The following is a 27,933-nucleotide window of genomic DNA, read 5'->3' as shown; positions in this document are numbered from 1 at the left end:
ATTTCTCCAAAAAAAAACTTTTTATAAGCGCCATATGCAAATTTCTCTTCCATCATTGAAAATTTTATTGTTTTTGATTTTTTTTTTTGGCATTAGAAATCCCAAACAGTACATTAAAAAATAAATATCTGAGCACAAGCGCTCTTAAATTGCTTTCTCTTAACTTTATTAATTCTTTTAATCTTTTTAAAACTACTTAAAAATTCCATTTTTTTCACATGGCCTATTATATCCAGGTAGTTTCTAGAGGGAACACAAATATTTTCATATAGAGGCTAAACACTCACACTGTTTATCTGGATTCCTTAGAATAATATTAAAGTTAAACCTCTTAACGTATTGAATATATAGACTAGCTTTTTCGGTATGGGGACACTTCCGTCATCAGGACAATTCCATATGGGTTGTGAAAGTACAATAAATCGTACTCTTTTGAATGAGCTACGGATCTAGTGAGTGTAATTAGCTTAGGGTTGCTAAAGTATAGAAGTTTGTATACGTATAGAAAAATTAAACGAAAGGAGCCGCGGGTGTTAATGGTTAATCTAATGTCTCCTTGAGCAAGACATTAACGGATTATTTCAAAAATAAAGTGAAAAATGTACTTGTAAAAAGTTATTTTGCTTCTCCTGTCATACTTTTTTTAAATGATTACTTTTTTCATTGTAATGATGCTCAATAGAGCTGCTCTCTGCTTAAATAGAAACAGTATAGTCGAGGAATTTCTGATTACAATATCCGTAAAAATTTATAGCAAAATACGACTTTCGGACGGAAAACTGGATAACGCTTATGGTTATATAAGGAATGTAATTGAGAAATAATATAGTTAAGTATGAATTTAGGTGACGATATCCTAGTAATAATGTAACGGCACCATTGCATGGGATGTGATGACTGAGGCGTAGCAGCAGATATTGTTTGGAGTTTGTTATTTTAGTAGCTAACTTCGCAAGTGTCAAAACTGAACAGGAGTTAGAGATAATTGTTGGTTATACTCAAGATTTATGTAAATAAATGTAGACAATGACTGACGTTTTGAGCTATGAATCACGTTTGTGTGGTGTTAGCTGTGCGGCACGTTTGTGGATAGTATGCAAACAGAATTTCAGCTCTGAACAGTAAACACAATGCGAATTATAATTGACCTCAATATGTACAGTGAGAAAATTGCTGCTCATAGCGGTGAGAGGAAAATGTGGGGAAAGTGGCAATGGGTTGTGTGTGGAATTACGTGGAATGGGGCAGTGTTAGGCAAAGGTACGTGGAATGGGGCAGTGTTAGGCAAAGGTACGTGGAATGGGGCAGGGTTAGGCAAAGGTACGTGGAATGGGGCAGGGTTAGGCAAAGGTACGTGGAATGGGGCAGGGTTAGGCAAAGGTACGTGGAATGGGGCAGTGTTAGGCAAAGGTACGTGGAATGGGGCAGGGTTAGGCAAAGGTACGTGGAATGGGGCAGGGTTAGGCAAAGGTACGTGGAATGGGGCAGGGTTAGGCAAAGGTACGTGGAATGGGGAAGTGAAACTTGAGAATTGTCAGGTGCATAGAATGGATGTATGAGGTGTATGGAATGGGTCACTGGGATGCGAGATTTTTAGGAGCTTGGAGATGGATTGTCTATCTAGATTGGTTTTTAAATTGTGTGGGTTGTGACTGTGGGTAATGTCTGGAGCGAAGCAACTGCTGGTCTTGGTCACGACAAATGTGTGGAGTGTGGCGATTGCGGGTCTTGGCTGTGTGTGTGGGCAATGCGTGGAGTGTGGCGATTGCGGTCTTGGCTGTGTATGGGCAATGCGTGGAGTGTGGCGATTGCGGTCTTGGCTGTGTGTGTGGGCAATGCGTGGAGTGTGGCGATTGCGGTCTTGGCTGTGTATGGGCAATGCGTGGAGTGTGGCGATTGCGGTCTTGGCTGTGTGTGTGGGCAATGCGTGGAGTGTGGCGATTGCGGTCTTGGCTGTGTGTGGGCAATGCGTGGAGTGTGGCGATTGCGGTCTTGGCTGTGTATGGGCAATGCGTGGAGTGTGGCGATTGCGGTCTTGGCTGTGTGTGTGGGCAATGCGTGGAGTGTGGCGATTGCGGTCTTGGCTGTGTATGGGCAATGCGTGGAGTGTGGCGATTGCGGTCTTGGCTGTGTGTGTGGGCAATGCGTGGAGTGTGGCGATTGCGGTCTTGGCTGTGTGTGGGCAATGCGTGGAGTGTGGCGATTGCGGTCTTGGCTGTGTGTGTGGGCAATGCGTGGAGTGTGGCGATTGCGGTCTTGGCTGTGTGTGGGTAATGCGTGGAGTGTGGCAGTTTCGGGTCTTGGCTGTGTGTGGGTAATGCGTGGAGTGTGGCAGTTTCGGGTCTTGGCTGTGTGTGGGTAATGCGTGGAGTGTGGCAGTTTCGGGTCGTGGCTGTGTGTGGGTAATGCGTGGAGTGTGGCAGTTTCGGGTCGTGGCTGTGTGTGGGTAATGCGTGGAGTGTGGCAGTTTCGGGTCGTGGCTGTGTGTGGGTAATGCGTGGAGTGTGGCAGTTTCGGGTCGTGGCTGTGTGTGGGTAATGCGTGGAGTGTGGCAGTTTCGGGTCGTGGCTGTGTGTGGGTAATGCGTGGAGTGTGGCAGTTTCGGGTCGTGGCTGTGTGTGGGTAATGCGTGGAGTGTGGCAGTTTCGGGTCGTGGCTGTGTGTGGGTAATGCGTGGAGTGTGGCAGTTTCGGGTCGTGGCTGTGTGTGGGTAATGCGTGGAGTGTGGCAGTTTCGGGTCGTGGCTGTGTGTGGGTAATGCGTGGAGTGTGGCAGTTTCGGGTCGTGGCTGTGTGTGGGTAATGCATGGAGTGTGACAGTTTCGGGTTTTGGCTGCGGGAAACGTGTGGTAATTGTGGGGAATGTTTGTCGAAATTCCGGTGATGGAGAGATATGTGAATAGTGCGTGAATCGTTGACTGCAGTATGTAGATTGCTGAATTTTGGGAAAAATGCTGATTATATCGATGTGTAAGGAAATGGGCGATAATCGGGTTTTTATGCGTTTTAGTGGTCATGTGTGAATTGTGATCCTGGAGATGGGTAATGCTTTGAGTGTTAAAGCGAAAATTTCTTTATACATTGTACAGAGTTTTACTCCTAATGATTTTCTATAGAAAGTCGTAATGTAAACCTTGAAAAGGTTACGATTCTAACTGATTTCAAAACGTGTTTGTGTTCACTATTGGTGAAAACCTTCAAAGCCGCATGATACGTCAGATTTTAAAATATCAACAATCAAAATAAGTTTTTCAGATTTTGTAATAAAGCTTTTAGATTAGATTAAAAATTTATTTTCGTATATATTATAAGTCAGATTCGCTTATTTGCTTTCTATCTTCTATAAGAAAACGAATGATTTTTAAGAGCATAATTTCGAAGAATACTGCACCTTGGTAGATTTCACAACTATTGGTTACAAAGAATTCAATGAACATGATTCGGTGCTAAGTTCCATAAAATATTTTCTAAATATTAGATTTTTTAAATAAGATTAACAAAGAGATCAATTTATATGATTGAATACCAAGTTCCTTAAAATTTTCTTCTAAATATTCGTAACATCCTAATGTTTTCCTTTCAAAACTTCACCCATTATGCTTGTTCTCATTGCAAATTAAATATCCAAACATGTCACTGCTCATTAAATTACAGGTTCATCGAAAAATTCAGAAACCTTCCATCCTTTTTTGTAAATGTTACTTATATATCATTTTTAGCACATTGCAGCCTATTCAGATATCAAGACGATGCGAACTAAAATCTTAACACATCGTTCAAGGTACTTATATGAAAGATATATGAAAAGTAACGTTTCCTTTTAATTGAATGTTTCATAGATTACTAGATATTTAAACGGAAAATGTAATTTTTTCGACATAGTGGTTCTGCGATACATTATTCATTTATTTATCATAGATATAGAATAAGTGCAACATTGGCGCATTAAATGCCCTTTTCGTGAAAATTTTTCCCTTAAGCAGTTCGTTTAAATGCTAGGCAATCTCTGTTGATTTGAATCATAACTGGTAGTATAAGAATCAGTTTTTGCTTTCTACGACAAAATGCTGATTCGTCCGACACGATGAGTTTAAAATAGGATAAAATTAGAGGCAACGACAGGCTTTGCGGACAATCAAATCATCTTCTGATATTTCGTGAGTTTTCAAAAATCAATCGTCATGAATTTTGAGAAATCTTCGCCTGAATTTTGCTATTCTGTCCAATAGAAGAATTAGTTTTAAATATTGGGAAAAGCTATAAAAACGAATTTCGCCAGACATTTATACAACTAGGATTGTTAATTTTCTTGATGTAACACATTTGGCCATGTTTTCAGTGTCGAAAAGATGTAGGAAGATGTTTTTAATTAAATTTTATTAATCGGTCTTAAATTGAAATTTATCGGTAGTTGATTTCAGTCTACAGTAAATATTTCAACCTAGGATTTAGCTTACTAATTTGTTATCTCAAAAATCTGACTTCATCTGTACTTAAGTTTATTAATTGATACAATTTATAGTAATGACTGAGTGCTTTAAATTCTTAATGTTATCAAAAGATACAACACTTTTATAAAAAAAAATAATAAGATCTTTTAAAATATTTTTCTTTGAAAAGCTTATGATTTCTTTTGATAATGCAATCGCTCGCCTCAACTAAGTTAAACTGGAATCATCCAATCAATCTTTGGATAATTTCATAAACATTAAAACTTCAGAAATGATCTTATGTTCCTTTGACTTATTATTATAATGAGGGATTTGGATTATTCCTCATTCACAAAGTAAAATTTATCTAATTATCTTTCCAAAGTGCTCTGAAATTTCTCTTTTGCCATCCATGGCACACTGCAGAATGATAGTTAGGTTAAAGGACATTATTCGTCAGCTGCTTTTCCGATTGTTTCATAGTGTTTCCTAATGGGGCGATTTTATGCTTTTTTTAAAAATGTTAGGATGTTTTGAAAGTAGATATTTTATTTAATATTTTGCAATCGATTATAAATGAATTATTGGTAGCTGATTTCCAACCTGAAATAATGAAACAATAAAAAAAAATAATTTACCTGGGAAGTTAATTTTTGAAATATCAGAAGACTACTCGGGGCAAAAATTGAACTAATATTAATTGTAATGTATACATGCGTTAAATCTGTACTATCGAAAGATCTGACGTTTTCTCAAATATTAAAAAAATTGCTTGCTTAAATTTAGAAAACTAAAATTTTTTAAAATCGTTTTTGTACGGAAAGAGAATGTAAAGTTGGATACTTAATACATCTTTAAAACTTCAACGACTTATTGACTTAACCCTTTAAAGGGCCATTTTTTCTAGTCATTATGTTGAAATATTTTTAGGCTTAAAGTTAGAATAAGAAAAGGAATTCATTTAGCTTATTAGATAAATTTATTTTAATTAATTAATTTGGTTAATTAATAAGTAACAAATCAAGACGCATCATTTTGTCTGAGATAAAGAACTGAAGCATCGAAGTTTCTCACTTACTAAAATTTGTCAGAATTTATGCCAACCTACATAATTTCATACAAAGATTGATAAATTTGGTGGGAAGCATACTTCCCACGGCCCTAGAAAGGGTTAATGTTTTCAATTCCTTTTTAATTTTAAAATCTGGAAAAGTAAATTCTTCATTTAGATTGAAATTTATCTGTTTACCTCGTTAAAATATTTCAAAACGTTTTGTATTTATCGAAAGTTTTATGCATCTTTCAATCAATAGGTTAAAGCATTTAAGAAACTATAAGAATATTTAGAGATAAAATTAAGCCAAATTTAAACGAAACGGACGAGGCAAACTGTACTTACAGATATTGGTTTGGTTGATAGTTTAAATTCAGATTAAACTAATAGCAAGAATTTAAATTATAAGCGATATATCTGCAAGACGAAAAGATTTTACTAAATTTAAAACATTTTAAATGTATTAACTATTTTTTGTAAATTTATCGAAGTGAATTTTTTACAGATCTGAGAGGAATATTTGGTTTTCTTTTCTAATGCAGGAGAATTTATTACTTTAGACATAATTAAATTCAATGATTCGGTCTTTCTTTTGGTATCGATTTTGTATTGGTTAATTTCCGTTTCATTAACTATTTCTAATCTTTCGTAAGTATTTTTGAAAGCTGTAGTATGGCATCATGCAATAGTTTAAAATTAAGGTGTAATTTTTTAAGGGTGATTAAAACCTGATTCTAAGCGGCAAGAATTCCAGAATTATTTGATCTTAAACTGATGTAATCGCATTAAACAAAGGCTACCTTTATGTGGTCGTTACTAAGTGAACTGGTAAGAATGAAAAGTTATGACTTTATTGTAAAGGAACTTCCATAGATACTTTTGTTTTATGAAGTTTATATAGTCAGATAACCTGCTTTCATTATTACAAACTTAAGTTGCCTCAAAAGACTGAAAGCGAAAAAATTCCTGCTGGTTCCTGTAATTGACTAGAGCTTGCAATGCCTTTGACCGTGCTCCTGAAGCAAGAAATCTTCAGGAATATCCTCTTGTGTGATGAAGATAAAGCAATCTTGCATGTATAAATAAATTAGCATCTGCATTGAATATCATGAAAGTCATAGTCAGGTCATAAGTCTTCAAATTTGAATTAACAGTAGCTACTTAAAGAAACAATTTGAATAACGAAAAAAAATATTAAATTAGGAATTTTATTAAGAAAATTCCCGTTTATTTTTACAATTTAAATGCGATCAATATTGGCGATATAAGTTTATCTTTAGCTAAACTGCCTTATTTTCTTATAAAATTCAAAGTTTAAAATTTACTTTGAACTGATGAATTGTTTTCAGCGATTTATTTAGAATTTTAGAATATTTTTAGCAATTCGTGAATATACATCTATAGATTGCTCAAATGTAGCAAGTATAGATGGGACAAACAGAAATTCAGTTGCTGATAATAAAGCAGCAGGGTGAAAAAGAATTGGTGGAATTCAGTGATACGTTTTCACCACTTGTGGAGAGCCTTCAAAATTCCAAACTCCTCTTCACTGGGAAAGGTTTCACTATGATTTAGCCAAGAAAGGAAGACGTTTTGGGAACCATCTCTTCACAAGTAAATACAGAGCGTCTCCTTCCTGAAATTCAGGCCCATCTTCATTCGAGGACAACAATTACAGTGCAGACCAAGATCAACTGCTAAGGTTGCCAGGTAGAGGATGACACCATTATCCATTTGCAGAACGTAGAAACTTCAATTCCAGATCCATTCCTATTGAGGGTGGGAGAGTGAGCATTCAAAACGGAGATCGACTGCCAACTTAGCAAACAACAAGATGGCCATGACATGACAATAGTGAGATGCCTAACAGTTAGGTAAGCATTGCTTTTTTTTACAAAAAAAAAAAAAAAAAAAAATCATCCATTTTTTCTATTTAGATTCAATGTATTGTAGCCAAGGTGAATGCTTGAAACACATGTCAGTTAAATGCAAATAGTTAACACATTTCGCATGTTTCTGCTTTATGACAATAGAATCAAATCGGAGATTGCAATTACAATCGATTATAGGTTCATTAGCTATTATAAATGTCACATTAGCTACTAAAAATGAATTGCATTTTTTTTTTCTCGAGTACATCATTAACTTTTTTATAGAAGAAATGCACATGTCACAGGAAGATTTCAAGGGGGAACTAAAGAATTTACTTAAAGCTTGCTCCATTTACGATATTAACTTTATATAGCTTCGATTTTAGAAGTCAATGGAGTTGCAATGAACCTGCAAAATTTTGTTTAATTTCATCTAAGGTAAAATCTGACACTAATTCAATTTTCGGATAAATTCGGCTATTGTCAACAAGAATAACTAAATATAGTTTGTTAATTTTTCTTCTAATTTTTTTCTAATAATAAGAATGCTGTGTTAGTAATCTCGGAAACATCTAGCAGGGCTAGACAATCCCCATGAATCCAAAAACATCTAAAAAATCTAAACAGTTGAAGGTTCGGAGGGCATCGTCTTTGTTAAAACCCAAACAAGTCAAAATATGGGCAGGGGAGGCCATGTCTGCTGAAAATCAATGGCACTCGGTTTATATTTTTTGACCCTGCCGGAAAGGGAGCGTTCTAGTACGGCCACTCAAGAAGCGCGAGAAAGCAATTTGGTGGGATCTGGGTCTAAGCTGGAAGGACCCACCCGGATTTTTTGCGAAATACTATTAAGAGTGGTTGGGAGGGGTTTTCGAAAGCTTGTTCAGTTCTATTTATGCCAGGGAAGGAATCTCGCTAAAGGTGAGTTTCCCCACAATGACTCACACCCTCCTCAGAGCGGACCTGGCTAAGGAGTCGGCTTTTTCATTACTTTCGCCTACAAAATGAATAACTAAACATAGCACCAAATAGCTTTCTTCTAAGAATGTTCAAGTTTACAAAGAATGTATTCGTAGTTGATCCATATTATTGTTAATTTTTATTTGTGCTAATCTATATTAATTGTACTAAATTGTATAATACATTTTTTTTCAGATCTCTCTTAATGAATACAAGACATTTAAACCTGGCTAGATTTCTGAGCATGGTTCAACGGTATCTGGAGTTACTACTTTGCTAATATTGAGAATTTCTGGTTTACAGAAGAATAATGTGGATGAAGAGGATCAGAAACTGTAGTTGCTTACATTTAAAGGGACTTGGAAGTAATTCTCTTGATGTATTATAATAAACAATTTGACATTGAAACTTCATAAATGGTGAAGTGCATCATCATAATAGAAAAATGACTTATTCAATGCAATGAGTAGTCTGTTCAGAACAATGGTTTTTTCTAAAATGTATACATTTTGGAAGCAATTACCGATTCTAACCCAAGTCCAGTGAATGTAAAATATTTCAGCAATTTTTTGTGATTCAGTTAAAAAAAAAGGTATTTGTGGTTGAAAAAAATTCTCCTGTGTTAACTAAACATCAACGGCAACTTAAAGTATTATATGAATGCTTTAAGGTTCACAGGTTGTCATACTTTTTAGTAGACCATTTTGTATGTATATTTTCATTCCTTTGGTTTTCAAGAAAAGTCATTTCCATCAATTCTGTTTGAAAATTGTAGCGTAGATTTTGACCTAAATAGAATTTAGGTGGTAGTAATTTTAATTTTGGGAAATTATATAATTCAAATATTATTTTGATGGATTATTGCAGTTTTGTCTTCGCTTATGTTTTCGAATCAAGTTTCCCGGAAGTAATGAAGCCTGAATGTTTATTTTCTGCAGTATACGGACAATTGTTTTTCCTCCTTCAGAGACAATTATCTGCCTGCACGTGAGAAAAAAATTGCTTTCTAAATTAAATCCTTGCATATATCTGTGAACACATAATAGCCAGTATGGATTGTAATTACAACAACTTTAAGAAATGATAGTAAATACCCGATAAGCATTTTTTTCTTTCCCCTCTATTTCTGTCCAATCCTTTGCTATATTTGTGTCGCTAATCTTAAAGGAATACTCTAAATATCTGGTGAATGAAATCGGAACCTTTAACATTTCGTATTTGGTAAACTCCAAACAATCGATGTGAGAGGGGAATTCTGATCAATTTTACACCAATGGTATTCCGAAAAGAGTTTCTATCCTTACTGGAGGGGGAGAACATTGTGTCCACAAATAAATCGCCTGTTTTCTGGTAGGCTTATTCTTGAAATGTAGTCATCCTGAGCCTCTATCAAAGTACCATGATTAGATCGAGCGTCCCAAAACAGTTCCATTTTTTTAAATTGAAGATTTTAGTATGCGAATATTTTTTGTGTCCGTGCATGGTTTCAATAAAGTCTCGACAAAGCCATCAGCTAGCTCATTGCCATGTAGTCCGACGTGGAATGGCAAATATTAATAATTGGAAGTGTTGCAGGAATAGTCTAGAGATGCGATCTAAAATTTTCAAGCTCGTCCGTCCAATCAGAAAGATGCTGAATACAGATACAGTTACAGATCTATTAAAATCCATGCATTTTTAAACTTCCGTCCAACTGCATTGTCATCACAGTTCTGAGCTTTATAAATTGCAACAAACTTAAGCCAGAATATAGAGCAGTGGTCAGTTTCTGGTGATACTGATTATGCCAGCCGCAATTTCCATGTTCACACTTTACCAGAAATAACTCTGTCGGCTTATATCATAAGGGCAGACTGAAGGGTGCATTGAATGATTCCACCATTTGTTTAACAAATTCAAGTATCTTTGACGTTTTAGACACCTTTGCCAAAAGTTCTATATGAAGATGCATTTTATCATATCTAATCTAAAGTCAAAAAGGAGTTTTAAGAAGGGCGTTATCGCATTGAGGCCATGGCTAATTCTTTTGTCAAAGAAAATGGACAGCGCCACTTCAAACGCTAGTTATTTAGCGTATCTTCATTCTTGGCTCAAGTTGACTTGATCATGATAAATGGGAAGCTTATTGTAATTATTTTAAAGGTAGTAATGTCTTCTCAAGGGAAGGGATGGGAATATTATTTTCATAAATTATAATGCCATTTCGGTAACCACGGAGGAAACTTGCAATTATGCCGTGCTTAAATGCACCATTTCAAGCTTATTTAAATTGGTATCTTATGCACGATAGTAAATAGAAAAGCTATATTCTAGAACAGATATCTTATTAGAGATGTGGATTGTTCAGAAGTTCTTCATCAGCACCACAATCTAGATTGGAGATGAATGAATGGAAGCATGTTAGTCCTTTTACTACATTTAACCATATGAGCTTTAATGTGTTTATCTAATCTCTCTTGAGCCAGGATGTATCCCAGATTTTAAACATTTTTAGTAAATTTTAAATGGCTATTCTTGATGCTGCTTGTTGGATGGAGTTATAAAGATTTATTAGTAGTAAAAACTTACTAAAATACTTTAGGTATTGGAATCGGTTTGTTTCTGTCCAAATGTACATATGACCATAAGAATGGAATCGAGGTTTCTCTCGATTTTTTAGATGTCGGGCTAGAATGCCATAAAATGATTTCATTGGCAAAAAATCCTACTTCATAATATTTACCGATATTTAAAAAGTGATCATTAATGAAAACATATAGGTCTTAAAACTGACTTTTGTTTGACATGTTTTAGACTAAAGGATCGGAAAATCAGACTTTGTATTTAACTCTTATGGATTTGTCTCAAAGAAAATCTGAGATGCAGGTTAAGTCTTTATCCTGCTTCTCAGCTACTCATTTATTGCTATATTTTTGGTTGTAGCAGCCTTTGGTTGGAATACTATTAGAGACATTCTTTTTGGCAAATCATAAGCCGAAGTCTATTCCCCAAAAATTTAATGAAAACAAAATTTCAATTCCCTCTGCTTTATTTCTGTCTCTATTTTCCAAAGATTTGGGACTATGAGGACGAAAAAATGTGGAAGAAAAAGCAACTTATAAGAGCAAGTTTCAAACTCGGTGTCATAAGTATAGATTAAAACAGATGAATTTTAGGGTTTTAAAATCATTTTTTAGATCCTAACTTCTAAGCAATTGTAGCTATTGCGAAATTTTCAGTAGCTGCAAAGTAGCTCTTTACAACGAAGAGAAAAGTCGCCTTTCTTGAATTATCTAATTTCTGTGATAAGGCAGTTTGTGAATTGAAATGGTTTATTTCATCCATATAATACCTAACCTTTTGAGTTGCTCTTCTGCGAACTCAAATATTTTAAACCTCAAAAGTATCCCTCGATGGTTCAAATCCCATCAAATGAGAAGTATTTGAGATCTTGGGATCATGATAGGATGAACTGTGTAAGTTGTATCATTAGAACTGTTGCAATAGGTGGTATTTTTAGAAAAGTATGTCCTATTTTAGCCTATAAAGTGCTGTATCTCACTAGTCCGGATACTCCTCCTCCAGGCACATTCCTCAAAATTCCTAGTAGGAGATTAGGCTAATGGAGATGGCTAAGGGGAGGAAGATCCTGACAATGTTCTTCGTTGAATTACTAAGTGATGTAGGTAAAGGCCATCTGAGGAAAGCTTTTGTAAAAGATGGAAATTTACTGGAAATTTTAAAAACAAGCTTCCTTGACCTATGAATTAGCCTCCCAATTAGATGACGCATTCTGTTTTGGATAAGATTAGTATAAAAAGCATTTCAGATATTAAATAGTCTCAAAGGGATTTTTGGATTTCAAATTACTTAATACTTTCAATTAATTGCAGATTGAATTTTAAAAACTCAGTAATTGGATTTGCGTGTCAGACCATTTTATGTGAAGGGTTTGAAAGATAAATGAATGAATAGGCTAACAATATGCCTGTGATGCTAATGGGCTTCCGCTCCATTTAAAATGATTTGATTGAGTCTTATTGCGTCGATTGGTATTATATTCTTATGTTTTCAGAAATTTTATAGCCTTCCGACGTGATTTCATTTGCAAAATTTTTTCTTAAAATTTCATCTTGTCTATTTTATGAAGTTCTCATCTATTCAATCGACACAAAATAAATCTGAGGATTGAGCTTGTTTCATGCATTCTTTTTAATAAATGATATGGAATTTAAAGAATTTTATGTAATTGCTTTTTTTTTTGTCAAATAAGTGGTATCGTTCTCTTGAATGATTTTATATTCTTATGTTTGAAGTGTTAATTTTTCAGATTTCAAATCTGAAACTAAATTTGTTTTGCTTCCTTTAGTAAATAAGAAAATGTCTTAAACGCTTATTTACTGATGAATTTAAAATAATGTGTGAATTTTGTCATTTTAAATAGTAAATTGTACGGAAAAATTATTTTTCACATTATTCATAGAGAATGTAAGAATTAAAGCACGGTATTAACAAGATGACTAAATATCTTGATGGAAAAAAAAAATTGGTTTCAAATAATTTGTTTCATACTTGCAGTTGATTTTGAATTAGTTGTTAAAGCTTCGAAAGTTTATAGATTCATTCCAAAGTTGAATGTTGTGTGTTAAAGAGAGAATGGACTTAACTGAAAGTTTATTGCAACCGGATTTATATCTTGTGTGCATTTTTTAAATTCTTGTTTAAAAATTTAACCATTAACTTTTTTAGCTTTTCATTATTATCATTTGCAGAATTCAGAATTGTAATTTTATAAATATAAAAATTTTTCTATGCTTTATTTTCCGAAATCTAAAATGAATACGAGGATTGGTTTTGATATTTAATTCTTATTATAAATCGTATATTGCATGAAAAATTGATGTTTATGGCATATTTTGAAGACTTATGAATAAAACTTGTATTAAAGAAAGTCATTAAGAATGTATTTACTGCTCCAAACCCTTTCAGCTGTTAAATTGTATTTAATACTTTTTATTCATGTAAAAACATATATAAGGAAAATGTTAAAATTTTACTTTTTGGGTGACTTGTAATTTCAAAAGTCACAAATCATATTTTTGTAAATGTTTAATATTGTAAACGAAATATTGCTAATGTTTTACTTTGAAATTGTATATCTAATTATGTATCTTTTTTATTTAAAATTACGTATTTAAAGACAAATTAGGATGCCTTTTTAAATTATTCTAATAAGTTAAAATTTTTATTTATCTTCAATAACTATTTCACAATTTTAAATATCAAACCTTTAATTTTAATCTATATTCAAAATTTTTGGCAATCTGTATAAATAACTTACTATTCGTTGCATCCATTTAAAAATATTTTGGATTTGTTTATTAAATTTTTTTTCTTTAAATTTTGTATTTGATGCATTTTAGCTTTAATTTTCTGCAGGATACTATATGGTAAAATTAATTATATAAAATAAAAGAAATTACTTAAATTTTATTTTTTCTCTCAAACGATTCCTGGTGGTTGAGCGCGCCAGCCAATCAGGAATCTTCCAAAATTTTATTTGGTCATCATGCCTGATCACCATGGTGATCAAATATGCTTTGTGAGAAATGACATTTAATTTCCGCAGAAAATTGTTTATGAATGAATCGCGATAGTACATTTTAGGCGAAAAACATTTTAATTCTTAAAATGTTGAATGGATGCGATGAATGGAGAAACTAGTTAATAAAATACTATTAGGAACTTTATAACTCAATATAATTAAAAATATTTCAATTCTGAATCATAAGTCTCTTATAATAAAATGTATTGAAAAATGCACATTTTTACTGCAAAATTACTAAAAATTTCATCTTGTTTCTTGAGAAATACTTTTAAGTTGAAAAAAAAATTAATCGTTAAATTCTGTACTTGAAAAATCACAATACTGTTAAATAAAGTGATATTTTAAACAGATGTTTTGCCTTATCAAATATTTAAGTAATTTTTATAGAATATAAAGGGCATTCTTTTAAATATTCTAATTACTGTATCGAATATTCGTTTCGAATTGTATTTTGTTTTCGATACTTTATGATGTTTGTAAATTGTATTTTTGTGTCTGTATTAATAACTTATAAATAAAGCATTTTTTGTAATTCAGTCTTTATTTTATCAATTAGTAAACATCATACTTTAGAGGATAAAATATGACGTATTTTTAAATTTCCTAATATATATTTTGATTATGGATAATGTAGGAATGTATAATTTTACTTTATGTAAAAATAGAATAAAATTAAAAATAAATATGAATTTTAAATGAACAATTGATTTTTAATTCACCCCTTATTGATTATTTTATTCATTTCAGAAATATAACATATGAGTTTATCGTCCTGAGTTAATAATATATCGACTTCAGAAATTTGACAAATATTTGAATTTCTTGTCGCAAATATAGCATAATACCTAAAGCTTAATTTGTCAACCTTGTTTTCATCTAATTTAATTGCATCAATTATTTTAAAAGTAAAGCTAAATTTCTGCTTTCACACGATAACTTCCGAATATACCATAGCACAAAAATGATTTTTGCATCTAAAAATTCAAAATTATTTTCAATTAAACTAATTTTTTACCGTGTAATTTTTTCCATTTTTAATTAAATGTTAGATCTTTTACAGCAATATTTTGTGTATTTTATAATATTCCATTGTTGAAATGAAGCTAATCTTATTGTTATTAATGATTCATCTAGGTTTTTTTTTTCGACTTCTGATCAAGATAAGAAGATTCGCCTAATTTTTCCATGTTGCGTTAGTTAAAATATAAGACAAGCTTTTGATGAAACTTTAAAAATCTTGTTGCACTTTAATTATAAGTTTAAACTCAGAATCAAACAATAGCGGAAGATTTTTAAACAATGCTTTCGTTCCTATGATACAATCGCATGTAAAAAGATACACAGAAAATAAAAGAATTGCGTAGTACAAACAGAATGGTGTAAGAATTCAAAAATTTTCATGATTAAAAAATTAAACGCTTTATATTTATTTAAATTTGAAATTTAAAAGTGTTTTACTGAGGAAATCGTTAAACCATAGTTCAGTAAAATATTTAATTGAAATAATTTTATTAAGATTGATATGAAATTAAAATTTTACAGCTATTGATTCCAGGAAACCAACTGGTCGCCAAAGGCAGCTAGTAAATAGAAGCGGAAGTGAATATTCTGCATTAAAAAATCAATGCCCAATGAAAGTAATTTTTTAAAAATTCGTATTTTAATTCTTGTAATATTTATTCTATCCCGTTATTCGAATTATATAATTATGATCCCTTCTATGTTATTTAACTGTAGTTAAGAACGAGTTAGAAAATAGATGTGAATCACAAGTGATTCATGTTGCAATCAACATGTTAACAATGGCAAAAACATACGAGCGAAAGACTTGACAAAGCATTTCACTGAACTTACGAAAGCCAATTTTTAAAATTTAAATTGGGGTGGAACTCTTTTTGAGATATGCATCAAACTTAAGAAAAAAAAAACACATTCATTTTCCAATTTAAAAGAAAATCTAAAATTTGTTTACTCTCTTCTCATTTTTTACACTTTGCACCTTCTAAGGAAAGAGAAATATATACCAAATTTTGTAGCTATTAAGTCCAGTGGTCTGCTATGTGTAGAGCATTACATTCTGCGTGTTAAGATTTTTATATCGCACAATTAATAAAAAGAGGCAAGTTTTAAAATGTTTAATCTAGACATAGGGGAGAATTATGAGATAAAAAAAGGAAAACTTAACTCGCAAGAACTCGCCTCGATCTTTTTATAGTTGGAATGCGATATAAAAGTTAACAGTGCTTCACATTCATAACTTTATATCAAGAAGCTCTTCTATTTGATAAAACTTTGTAATTATTTGGTGTGAAGCGTTAGAATATTTTAGATACTTAAAATTCTTCGTTAATTCTAAATTAGTATATATTCTATTTCATTGCCAGTATGGTAACCCTAATAATGATCAATAGTTCCACTTGCAACTCTTCGGTAAAATCTGATGTTTTATTCTATTTCTTCACTTAAATATCTATAGAAGAAACTTTAATACAACGGAAAACAATTATCAAATAATTATTTAAAGAATAAAATTTCTTTTATTTAAAATTCCGAGTAATTAAAACAATGATTAAATGATATTTTTAAAGATAATCTCGATTTACTTGTTGATTTATTATCCCTTTACAAAAGCGAACGATTTTCATTTGTTTCCCATCGTAAAACAAGAGGGAAAATATCGTTTGCTCGAACTTTTAGAATTCGTCTTTCGAGTTCAACCTCCATTTACTTAGTAGAGTTATATTCATTAATTGGAGATTAGATAAAGGCGAGTGGAATGCGATACTTTTTATTGAATTAAAATAATTTTTGAGAGAAAAATCACTGTTTTTGTCATTTTTAATTTCTTATTTGCGAAGTAAATAAAATGAAAATATTGTAATCGTCAAAAAATTCGAAGAGATTTTCACAAATCTGTACATATTAGATCTGTTGGTGTCTGAAAAACACAGTTTTGAAATTATGCCTGCTTATCTTTGAATAGGTAATTTAAAAGAGATTTGAGATAAGATATTATATATAATAAAAGATATTCATTAAGATATATAAGAAAAAATATATTGATTTTGAGATAGACAGACGCAAATTGTCATATGGTCTTTATACAAATCTACAAATATATTGTGAAATTTTGAACGAAATTCATTCGCAGGAATTTTTTCTGTTTGTCCGCTGTGTGCAAGTGAACGTGATAAAACAAAACTTAGAAAGCTAGATAAATAAAATTTGGTGCATAGTTTTAGAACTTTAAGTGGAATTTTGTTCCAAATTTTTAAATTTATCAAAGGTTGACTATAAGCACATTCAAATGTATGCAAATGCGATAACTCGGAAACGCTACAATTTAGATAAATGAAATTTTCTATGCGATCTCGTTCTTGAAATTATAATTCTTGTTCAAATTATGATTTCAATCAGTAGGGAAAAAAGCACCAAAAATGCATATTCAATTCTCTGTATATTATGAAGTACAAAAAATCTTGTATGCAGGATATGGATTATACCTTTATTAGAGAGTATGCAACAAAATTTAGGAGCGATCACTTTCTCTGGATTTTTAAATAAAATTTTTTCTGTCGGATGCTATTTTAAATGTTGCAAGCACCGTGAGTGCTGTAAAATTGCTCCTTTAGAGAAAGGTGGTATTGCATGTGCACTCAAGCTTCAAAGTATTTGAAAATAAAATAACCTTTATTAGAGAGTATGCAACAAAATTTAGGAGCGATCACTTTCCCTGGATTATTAAATAAAATTTTTTCTGTCGGATGCTATTTTAAATATTGCAAGCACCGTGAGTGCTGTAAAATTGCTCCTTTAGAGAAAGGTGGTAGTGCGTGTGCACTCAAGCTTCAAAGTATTTGAAAATAAAATAGGAGATAATGCAATCACGAATCACCATTTCAAAGAATTCAAAACCATTTTCGGCTGGAAATGGAATTTAAATTGAGTTTTAAGCAGTTTAATTTTCTTTCTTGGTAGCCGTACTTTGGTACTTGCATTAGAATCCTTGGGGGCAAACGTGCTCCCGCTAGTGTGGTGTGGAAGTTTGGAGAGGGGATGCCAGTGAAGGTGGTGTTCTTGTCATCTGATCACTGTTCAAAATTACAAGATCCGTTCCAAAATAGTCCTAGTGTTTAGTCATAGTCCTAGTATTGTGGGACGTTAATATAACTAAACTAAACTAAAGTGATATCTTTTGATAATATATGTGATAACGATTCATTTTATTCTGAAAGGGGAATGATTTTTGAGTATGCATATAAAACTGACAGACAAAAGTTATGAATTTTCAAAGTTGTATTTTTAATCTTCTTTTTTCCAAAGAATTTCAAATGTAAACCATAGGTAAAATATAGTTTCTTATTCTTCCAATATTTTAAGACAGAAAAAAACTACTTAAGTTAAAAATATTAAGTTTTATCGTAATAGAATAATGAAAAAGGAAACAAATACAGAAAAGATATGGAAAAAAGGAATTAAGTTCACTTCTTTTAAAATTAAAAATCACATTTGTATCGCAAATAAGAATACATTTGCATGGAAAAATATTTATGCACTCTAACCATATTTTATTTTTATAGAAATAGCCAGTATGATAAGGGGTAAGAGCCTTATAATTTGGAGTCAAAAGGATCCTGAATGTGTACTAAAGTTTAAAATAAAGGTGAGTTTGCTGAAGGGTAAATTTTTTGTCTGAAGCGTATTTCTTAACTTATTAAAAAAGTTAAATGCTAAAAGCTAATTTTTGGTGACAACGGAAAACCTTCCCAAGAATATTTCTAATGATATTTTGCAGCTCCGTTGCTAAACTAGCGAAGCGACGCGACGAATTCAATGCAACTGTAAAAACGTTCAATGAAGCGATCTGAAATGTTTAAGATTATTTGTTTACCTTTGTAATACATAATTTTTATGTACATTAAAATAAGTCATAATTTCTTTACCAAGTATGTTAGCATTTTATATGCATAAATTGTTCAGATTATGAAATATTTGCACAAAAGAACAAAACAAGAACAGAAAAAACGATTATCGTCCCGAAGCAGAGTGGCGCAGTGGAAGCGTGCTGGGCCCATAACCCAGAGGTCCGTGGATCGAAACCACGCTCTGCTAGTTTAACTTTTATTTTCGTCTATTTGCCAATTCAGGACTTATCAAAGTCCAGTTGGCTTATCTTTTGTGCATAGATAAGCTACCATATGTAGTTTTGACAGCAGGAAATAATGGGAAGTCGAATGAAGATTTTTTTTTTTAAATTAGTCATTGAATTTATTAAATTATTTTAATTAAATAATTGAAAACACTTTTTCTTGTGTTATTCCGTAGCAAGATTTATTGAAAGTTGTTAAAAAATAATAAAACGGTATTGAAAATTAACTGACGATATGAGATTTTAAAAAAATGTGTAATTGAATTAATTAAATTATTTTAATTAATTAATTAGAAAAAACATTTTTCTTTATGTTTTGCTGCAGCGAATATTGATTGATTAAATTAATTCTAAAAAAAAGTTGTTGGTAAAGGAATTGAGAATATAAAGAGTTAAAATCCCTTTTTTTTAATATTAAAAAAAGTTTTTAACACTTCTTTTTATGTTTGTTGTAAAACACAAAAGGAAAAAAAAAAAAAAAGGGCAATATTTAACTGTCAATCTTTTGTTTAATCGCCATAAAAAGTGACAAATTTATTAGACAGATAATAAATTATAAAAAAGTTATTGATTTAAAATAATTTGTTTCCGCCCGGGATCGAACCGGGGACCTTGCGCGTGTGAAGCGCACGTGATAACCACTACACTACGGAAACAGCTGACAGCGATGTCAATAATATTCCTTTTCGTTATATCTTTCAACATTAAAACCGAAATGTTATATAAATACATTTTTTGATGTTTTGTAAACAGTCCATGGAAACTGTAACTATCAAACCTGACTTAAATATACTTTGGGGAAAAAAAATGTGTATCTTGAACTGTTTTTTTTTAATTATTCATTTGTAATTGAAATTAATTAGAAATTAAAAATTACTTTGGCATTTCCATCAAGATAATTTCGGAGAGATTTTTTTTTTAAATTATATTATTCATTTTTATTTTTTATCTATCTTTGAAATTTCTAAAAAGAAGGCTTTTGAATGTTCCAATTTCGAAACTGAAATATTTTTTTTAATGTAATATTGGCAATTAAATTGTTTTTTTTTCTGTATAATTATCTGAAGTACTTTCCGATGTTGCAAGTAAAATTAAATCGTTTTCATTTTTTTTTATACCAGTATTTAACTTCATTTTTCTTTTTATGTCCCCATTTTGAAAGCTGAGAAATGAATATTTTGTTTAATTATTTCATTTTCTTTGACAATGTTGTAATGAATTTTTATTTTCTTGAAATTTTATTTCATTGAAATTTGGGAGGAATTTGTAAACAAAGCTTTCTTTGTAAGTATTAGGAAGTTAATCAAAAATAAAATTGCAATCATTATAAAATTAAATAAAAAATATTTTTTTTCTGAACCAAATTAATAAAAGATGCATTGTATTTAGAGGGCGCTAATGCTGCTTTGTAAATGTTCGGTATTTTACAGATTGTGATAACTATATTGTTTGATTGTGTTTGTTATTCATTGATTTTTTTTATTCACATGTTTCAATCCTGTTAACAAGCTAACGACAATGCTTATATAATGTGGTAAATTAACTCCACGAGAGGGCACTCTGTGTTCATCCGGTCCGGTGATAGCCAGCAGTCGGAGGGCAGAGTTCAGAGTTCACTAGACGAGGGGAGAGAACGGACGTCCGCCGAGAAGGGTGCGACCGGAAACCGAGAAGCCGTGATACTCTGAGAAAGGGCCGAAACTGGAATTCTTGCGTTGAAGGATTCCTCTGAAAATGCCAGTGCACCACGCGTAGGTGGGAAAGATCCTTTGAACGACATCAACTGTCCATCTTCATGTAATAAAAATTCCTTCATCATTGAATTCTCATTTGTAAAGCTCATCAGAATCATCAATTGTTAATCAAGAATAAAAAGATTAAGCTAATCCAAGTGGACTGATGCATTAAAACCCATCACACCCACAACCATGGGGGCTCGAAGCCGGTGAACAGCAAATTTTAAAAGGTACTGTGCTACTTCTGTTTTATATTTAGTCTTTCATATTTCTTCAAAATGAGTATCTTGAATAATTTAAAGAAGTGTGATTTAAAAATACTTGCCGAAGAACTCGGTGAAACTGTGTCAGAAAATGCTAAAATTTTGGAACTTAAGAAATTAATTGAGAATTCCGATGTTTTTAAAACGGATCAAGAATTTGTCCATGGCGTCATCAAATCGATCGTTGAGGATCGTACGGCTAAGGCAGTTACTGAACAATCCAAGTTAGAGATTGAAAGAATGAAATTGGCCCGACTCGAGAAGGAGATTGAGCTAGAAAAATTGAAAAAACAATCATTGCCTAGTGAGCGATCAAACGTGCCTTTTAGTGTTGAAAATTTATTAAGAAGTATTAAAACACTAACAATTTCTGTTCCTGATAAACCCGAGGCATTGCATTTGTTTTTTACTTCCTTAGAAAAGGCATTTATTACTAAAGAAGTTCCTAAAGACTTACAAGCTGAGATATTAATTAATTTGCTAGGGGTTAAAGCTAATAATGTTTTAACGTATGCAACTGAGCAGGATTTGTCGGATTATGAAAAATTAAAAGAGTTATTTTTAGCTGAATTTCAGCCGACACCTCGAGAATGTCTTAGTAATTTTAAAAATGCTCAACGTTTACCAAACGAATCGCATGTTCAATTTGCATCGCGATTAACTGCAACATTTGATTACTATTGTCAGGTAAGAGAAGTAAAAAGAGATTTTAAAAAATTATTTGATCTAATTGTTGCTAATAAATTGTTCGAAACTTTGGATTTCAAAACTAAAGAATACATAGGTATTCGCGAAGGAAAAACATGGTTTCCGCCAACTCAGTTAGGTCGCGAATGTGATTTATTTTTTTCATCTCGGGGTAAATCGTTATCTGAAGTCAGTAATTCTAATGTACATAGTAGTGAAACGAAAGCATCAAGGTTTCAAAAACAGGCAATGGAAAGTGAATCGTTTCGTCGAAACAAATATCAAAATGTTAAACCGGAAAGGATTTGTTATGTATGCGGGGAAAAGGGAGAAAGCTTTCATTTCGCTCGTAACTGTCCAAAACGATTTGAAAAATCTACAAATGAAAGTGAGACAGAAAACAAATTTGTTATATCGGGAATTGGAACTAAGCCAAAAAATATGCTAGAATATATTGATATTTTTGTGGATGGAAAAAAAGTAAAGTTTCTAAAAGATTCAGGAAGTGAACTTATAATTGTGAACAAATCATTTTTTCCTATCAAAAAAATTACGGGAAATATAAAAATTAAAACTTGTTTCGGAAATGAAATTTCTGCTCAAACTGCAACCTTTTCATTTGCTTTTAATGAGGAATGTAAACCCGTTGAGATTGAGGCAGTTATAAGTGATCAATTAGTAATGGAAGGAATTTTCCCGCCAAAATGTCTGAGTCTTATTCAGAATAATGAATTGGTAAGCACCGAAAATAAACAGGTAGATGCATTGAGCAGGAATGCAGTGTGCATGGTCACCCGTTCCCAAAGCAAAATTACATCTAAGATCGCAACTGCACAAGAAGCTGCTGACGAACGTATGCAATTGTTGAAAACTCTGGTCGAGAAAGAACTCAAAGATGGACGTGAACTCATCGTTGTACCGAAAACGATGGAACTAGAGGTCATTCGCGGGACAGGTGTGAAGATGCGAAACAAAACGGACCTAAGAATCAAAGAAATCCTAGATCAAGAATTCTTGCACTCCATGATTCAAGAAAAAGAAACAATTCGTGAGGAGGCCAAAGCAAATATCTTCAAAATTAAAGAAGAGAACCGACGGCAATATAACAAACATCGTAGAATTGCCCCACTCTATAAAATAAACGACTTGGTAGCAATTAAAACCCAGCTAGGAGAAGGTCTGAAGCTAAGACCTAAGTTTCTTGGACCTTACAAAGTGGTCAAGATAAAGCCACATGATCGTTACGACGTAGCAAAAGTAGGATCTCATGAAGGGCCTGAGGCAACTTCCACTTCAGCTGATCACATGAAGCCCTGGACTGATGCAGTTGCAACTTGAGATCAATACATTTCTTTTTTCATCATCACTTTTTTTTTTATTTCTATCCTTTGTCTTCAATGTCCTCTCTCTTTTTTTTCTCCTTCATTTGTGTGTTTCAGAGTTCGGAGGACCTCACATGTCGATGGCCGAGCGATGTGGTAAATTAACTCCACGAGAGGGCACTCTGTGTTCATCCGGTCCGGTGATAGCCAGCAGTCGGAGGGCAGAGTTCAGAGTTCACTAGACGAGGGGAGAGAACGGACGTCCGCCGAGAAGGGTGCGACCGGAAACCGAGAAGCCGTGATACTCTGAGAAAGGGCCGAAACTGGAATTCTTGCGTTGAAGGATTCCTCTGAAAATGCCAGTGCACCACGCGTAGGTGGGAAAGATCCTTTGAACGACATCAACTGTCCATCTTCATGTAATAAAAATTCCTTCATCATTGAATTCTCATTTGTAAAGCTCATCAGAATCATCAATTGTTAATCAAGAATAAAAAGATTAAGCTAATCCAAGTGGACTGATGCATTAAAACCCATCACACCCACAATAATACATAAAAAATATGCACTAATTTAGGATTTATTGAATCATGATTATTGAATTACTTTCATATATATAAATCTAAGGAAAGTAATTAAATCTCTGTACTATTAGATCCATAAAGTATATTTCGTTTTTAAATAAATTTGTCTAATCAATATTGTTATCATAATTCTTAATTAATATAATATAATATAATATAATATAATATAATATAATATAATATAATATAATATAATATAAACCATTATTTCTCAGATTTATTTCTATTAGATATTTGAAACATCATGACATAAAATTTTAAACGATATAAACTTTAAAGCAACGAGTGCTACTTAACAAGCCAAGTTTAGTGTAGTTATATTAACGTCCCGTTTTAAAGTAACATTAAGGTTATTTTGGGACGGACTTCGTAATTTTGAACCGTGGTCAGATGACGAGAACGATACCTAAGCTGGCGGTCCTATCTCCAAGTTTCGACACCACACCAGAGGAAGGACGTTTGATTCCGATGGAAACAAGCAAAGATATAATTTCAATGAATTTGATATTAATTTTGTGATTTTTTATACACTTTCGCATATACAAACACATTCTCTTTATCTCTACGACATTTATTAGATATTAAAATAAAGGGAATCTTAGACTATCAAGCAAAAATGCAGCATCTTTGTTTCAAAATTTTCTTCTTTGTAATGAAATCTAAAATTTTAAAAGACAAAAAGGTTATACGCATAAGAACTTCAATTTCTTCTGTGTTATTTTATGGATGAAAATAACAAGAAATGTCTCAAATAAAATGTAACATTTAATAAGGGTAAAAAGTAAGTTAGGAATTTATTGGATGAAATTAGTTGTTGTTACCCCTTTCTCAAATGCGACAAAATTTCAAACGCCCGAACAGGGACTCGAACCCTGGGCCGTTAGGTTAAAAGCCTAACTCTCTACCGACTGAGCTATCCTGGTTCTGGCAGTAGATACATGCTTTACTATTGCAATAAAGCTAAAAGTTACAAGTAGGGAATTTCATTTTTTTCCTACTTTCTAGTAAGTGTTATCTCTGACTCTCCGACCCGCCCGAATGCACACGTATAAAGAATACTGAATGACCGGACCGCCGCAAAGCAACATTTCCGGGAACTGTGGTTGAGTACTAAGGGCCATCACAGGCCACGGTACAACCCTTCCCGAAGAAAGTACGTCCCGTCATCGATGGGAGGAGCCAGATCCCCCACCTATTTATGTACCCACCAGGGTGGCGAGATCCAACCACCATACCGAAAGTATCTCATCCTCATTTCGAGGTGCCCCCCCCGGGGGTTTCTACTTTCCTGTATACGAAATTTACAGAATAAAAAGTATTGCAATTATCAAAAAATTCAAATTTAGAGATTTTGACGAATTTTCACGTTTTAGATCCCGCTAAGTTAGAAAAATACACTTTTGGAATGACTTCTGCCCGTCTGTGAGCACTATAAACTCAAAAAAGGTTTTGAGATTGACGAATGAAAATTGGTATGTGGTCTTTGCACCACATTTTTAGACTTCCCTTTAAGAAATTTTCCTTTTTTCCTTCCTTTTTAGAAATCCCTTTGGTTTAAATCTGTCTCTCCGGCTGTCCAAATACAACTGAACATGATTATTACAATACGAAAAGAACTAGATGGATGTAATTTGAAACACATAATCTGTAATTAAAGTCTAGAACAGTGCCAAATTTGAACCAAATCGGTGAAAGAATTGACTGCTTATCGTTCTATATATTCATATGCGTGCTAACTCGATAATTCTAAAACGAAACGACTTGAATAAACAAAGGTTACTTGAATACATTACTTTGGAACGTTACTTGATCATTCGTTCTGTATCAATCGGAAAAACGTTGTCTTAAATGCACACTCGGTCTTCTCTACTATCTTAGAAGATTATGTAATTCTGTGCAGGAATGAAAATAAAAATCTGAGCACTCATGGCATTCACTTCCTTGCCTAACTTCGATCCATAGTTTTAATGTGGTGAAAAGGGGGATTAACATTCTTTAGAGTGATTATGCGAGAAAGTTTGAAGGAGAATCGCTCCACTGACCTGTCATCGAATCAATCGATATTTTATTTTTGAATTAAAATTAATAGTGGATCCTCGCTTTACGATCTTAATTTGTTCCTGAATTTTACTTGTAATACGAGACACTCGTTAAGGTGAAACAGTTTTTTTTTTCTATAGAAATATAGGTTAAATAGAAGAATATCTTCTATTCCGCAAAAAATACTCAAATAAAATTACGATAACATAATTTTATATGTAAAATCTAAGCTTTTTTGACAAGAAAATTGATTAAAGACATTTGTGTTTTGGTTACACTTCAAAATTTGGCAAAAATGAGACAATGCATTATCATTAAATGAATTTGTACGAGTATAACTACTGCCTTATCAGGATGATACTTCTCATCTTACGATGCAATAATTTTTCAAACTTAAGGCATCTTTTTTATTTCACTGCAAGTAATTGCTCACGTCTATTATTTCTTTCTCTTCTGACTAAATCTCCTCTGCAGCATTTTGTTGTGACACAGTATTCAGCTGCTCTGTAGTTCTAGCTATGTTCTTCCCCCAGCTTATCGATGTCGTTATTATTCCGTCCTAGCACCATAAGCATTGAAATTAGAGGAAGGCTCATTATGAATGGTAATTTTAACACAATATTATTATAATACCCCGGAAATTCAAAATTACCAAAAGAAATGATGGAAAAGATTTCAAGCCTTTTACTAACAGATTGAAAGTTCTTTGAATTTTCGTTGGTTGCTGTTCTTTTATGCAAAAATTTGGGTAGTTAATGCGCATAACTGCTAATCACAATAATCCCTGTTTATACGGCTTATTTCTGTGGTAACGAGATGACTGGCTGTGATTAAATAAAATAAATAGCCCCATAACCTTGGCCAGAGATAAAACTTAGTCGATTAAGGACTCATAAGCATTTGTTCGAACCCCTCGGAGTAAGGTTCGACAACTCTACTTACCCAAAATATCTTGTGTTCGATATAGATATAAGAGCTCTTTTCTAACAAATGCTTAGTACAGGAGGATACAAGACAAGGCAATATGACACGGTATTTCGTCACCACTCGTTTTTCGAAACATCGCTCTTAAAACGAGTCCGTTTTTTTTTTTTTTTAACATTTTCTTTTTCTCCTTATGTGAATTACTCGCTATACGAGGTGTTCGTTAAGCGATGTTTGTAAAATATTATTTGAGGTTTTCTGTGGAATTTCCAGAAGAAGCTCAAATGGTAGATTTTAGAAGAGGTAATAAGATATATTTGTTAATGAAAGATCAAAATAAATAAGCACTTTAAATTATATTTTAAATATTGATTTACAAAAAAAAAAAAAAAAAAAAAGGGTCAAACACCAGAGGATTAATCTTGCTGCTGGCCCCAAGTACTGATTTTTTTTTATTCACTTGCTTGTGAGTAAATATTTTTCGTTTGTGTATGATTATTTAAAAGAACTCATATGCTAATTCTGTCATTACAAAAAAAAAAAAAAAAAAAGGTCAAACACCAGAGGATTAATCTTGCTGCTGGCCCCAAGTACTGATTTTTTTTATTCACTTGCTTGTGAGTAAATATTTTTCGTTTGTGTATGATTATTTAAAAGGACTCATATGCTAATTCTGTCATTACAAAAAAAAAAAAAAAAAAAAAAGGGTCAAACACCAGAGGATTAATTTTGCTGCTGGCCCCAAGTACTGATTTTTTTTTTATTCACTTGCTTATGAGTAAATATTTTTCGTTTGTGTATGATTATTTAAAAGGATTCATATGCTAATTCTGTCATTACATTTTATAAACGTTTAAATTTGAATATTTTAAAGGAATGTAACCACATTTTTTTATCAGTGATATTATTTTATTTAATTTTTATGATAAATTCAACTGATTCTCCGTTTATAAATAAAATGCTTTGATTTGAGAAATTTTATTTTTATATCAGAAATATTTATACATAAATATTTCTTTTTCTAATATTATAATCATTACTGAAAAAATGAAGCTAAGTCAGTTCAAGATTCAATGAATGAAATAACATAATAAGGCTATTAGTTTTTTTTTTCTTTTTTTAGCAAAATTACTCTTCGCTTTACAAAATAAATAAATATTGTACACTACAAAACATTTAATGAGTCTTCATTTTCAAAAAGGGAAATTAATTTAAAACCATTTAGCGAAGTGAAAAAAATAAGATAATTTCAGATATTATTGTGATTAATAAGAAAAATATTTTTAGAGGACCCTGGCGTCCGCCTATAACACTTGTCTTTTATCGG

General features: G+C 32.3%; 1 non-coding gene across 1 annotated transcript; it reads right to left on the bottom strand.

Annotated features, from left to right (window-relative positions):
* Positions 1–19,633: 19,633 nt before the first annotated feature.
* Trnav-cac (transfer RNA valine (anticodon CAC)) lies at positions 19,634–19,706 on the bottom strand. The gene has a single exon. It is a non-coding gene; the product is annotated as a tRNA-Val (tRNA).
* Between the last annotated feature and the right edge of the window lie 8,227 nt (positions 19,707–27,933).

This window comes from Argiope bruennichi, chromosome 10 (genome assembly GCF_947563725.1).
Source record: "Argiope bruennichi chromosome 10, qqArgBrue1.1, whole genome shotgun sequence".
Lineage (NCBI taxonomy): Eukaryota > Metazoa > Arthropoda > Arachnida > Araneae > Araneidae > Argiope > Argiope bruennichi.
This window is presented reverse-complemented; position numbering and strand designations above follow the sequence as displayed.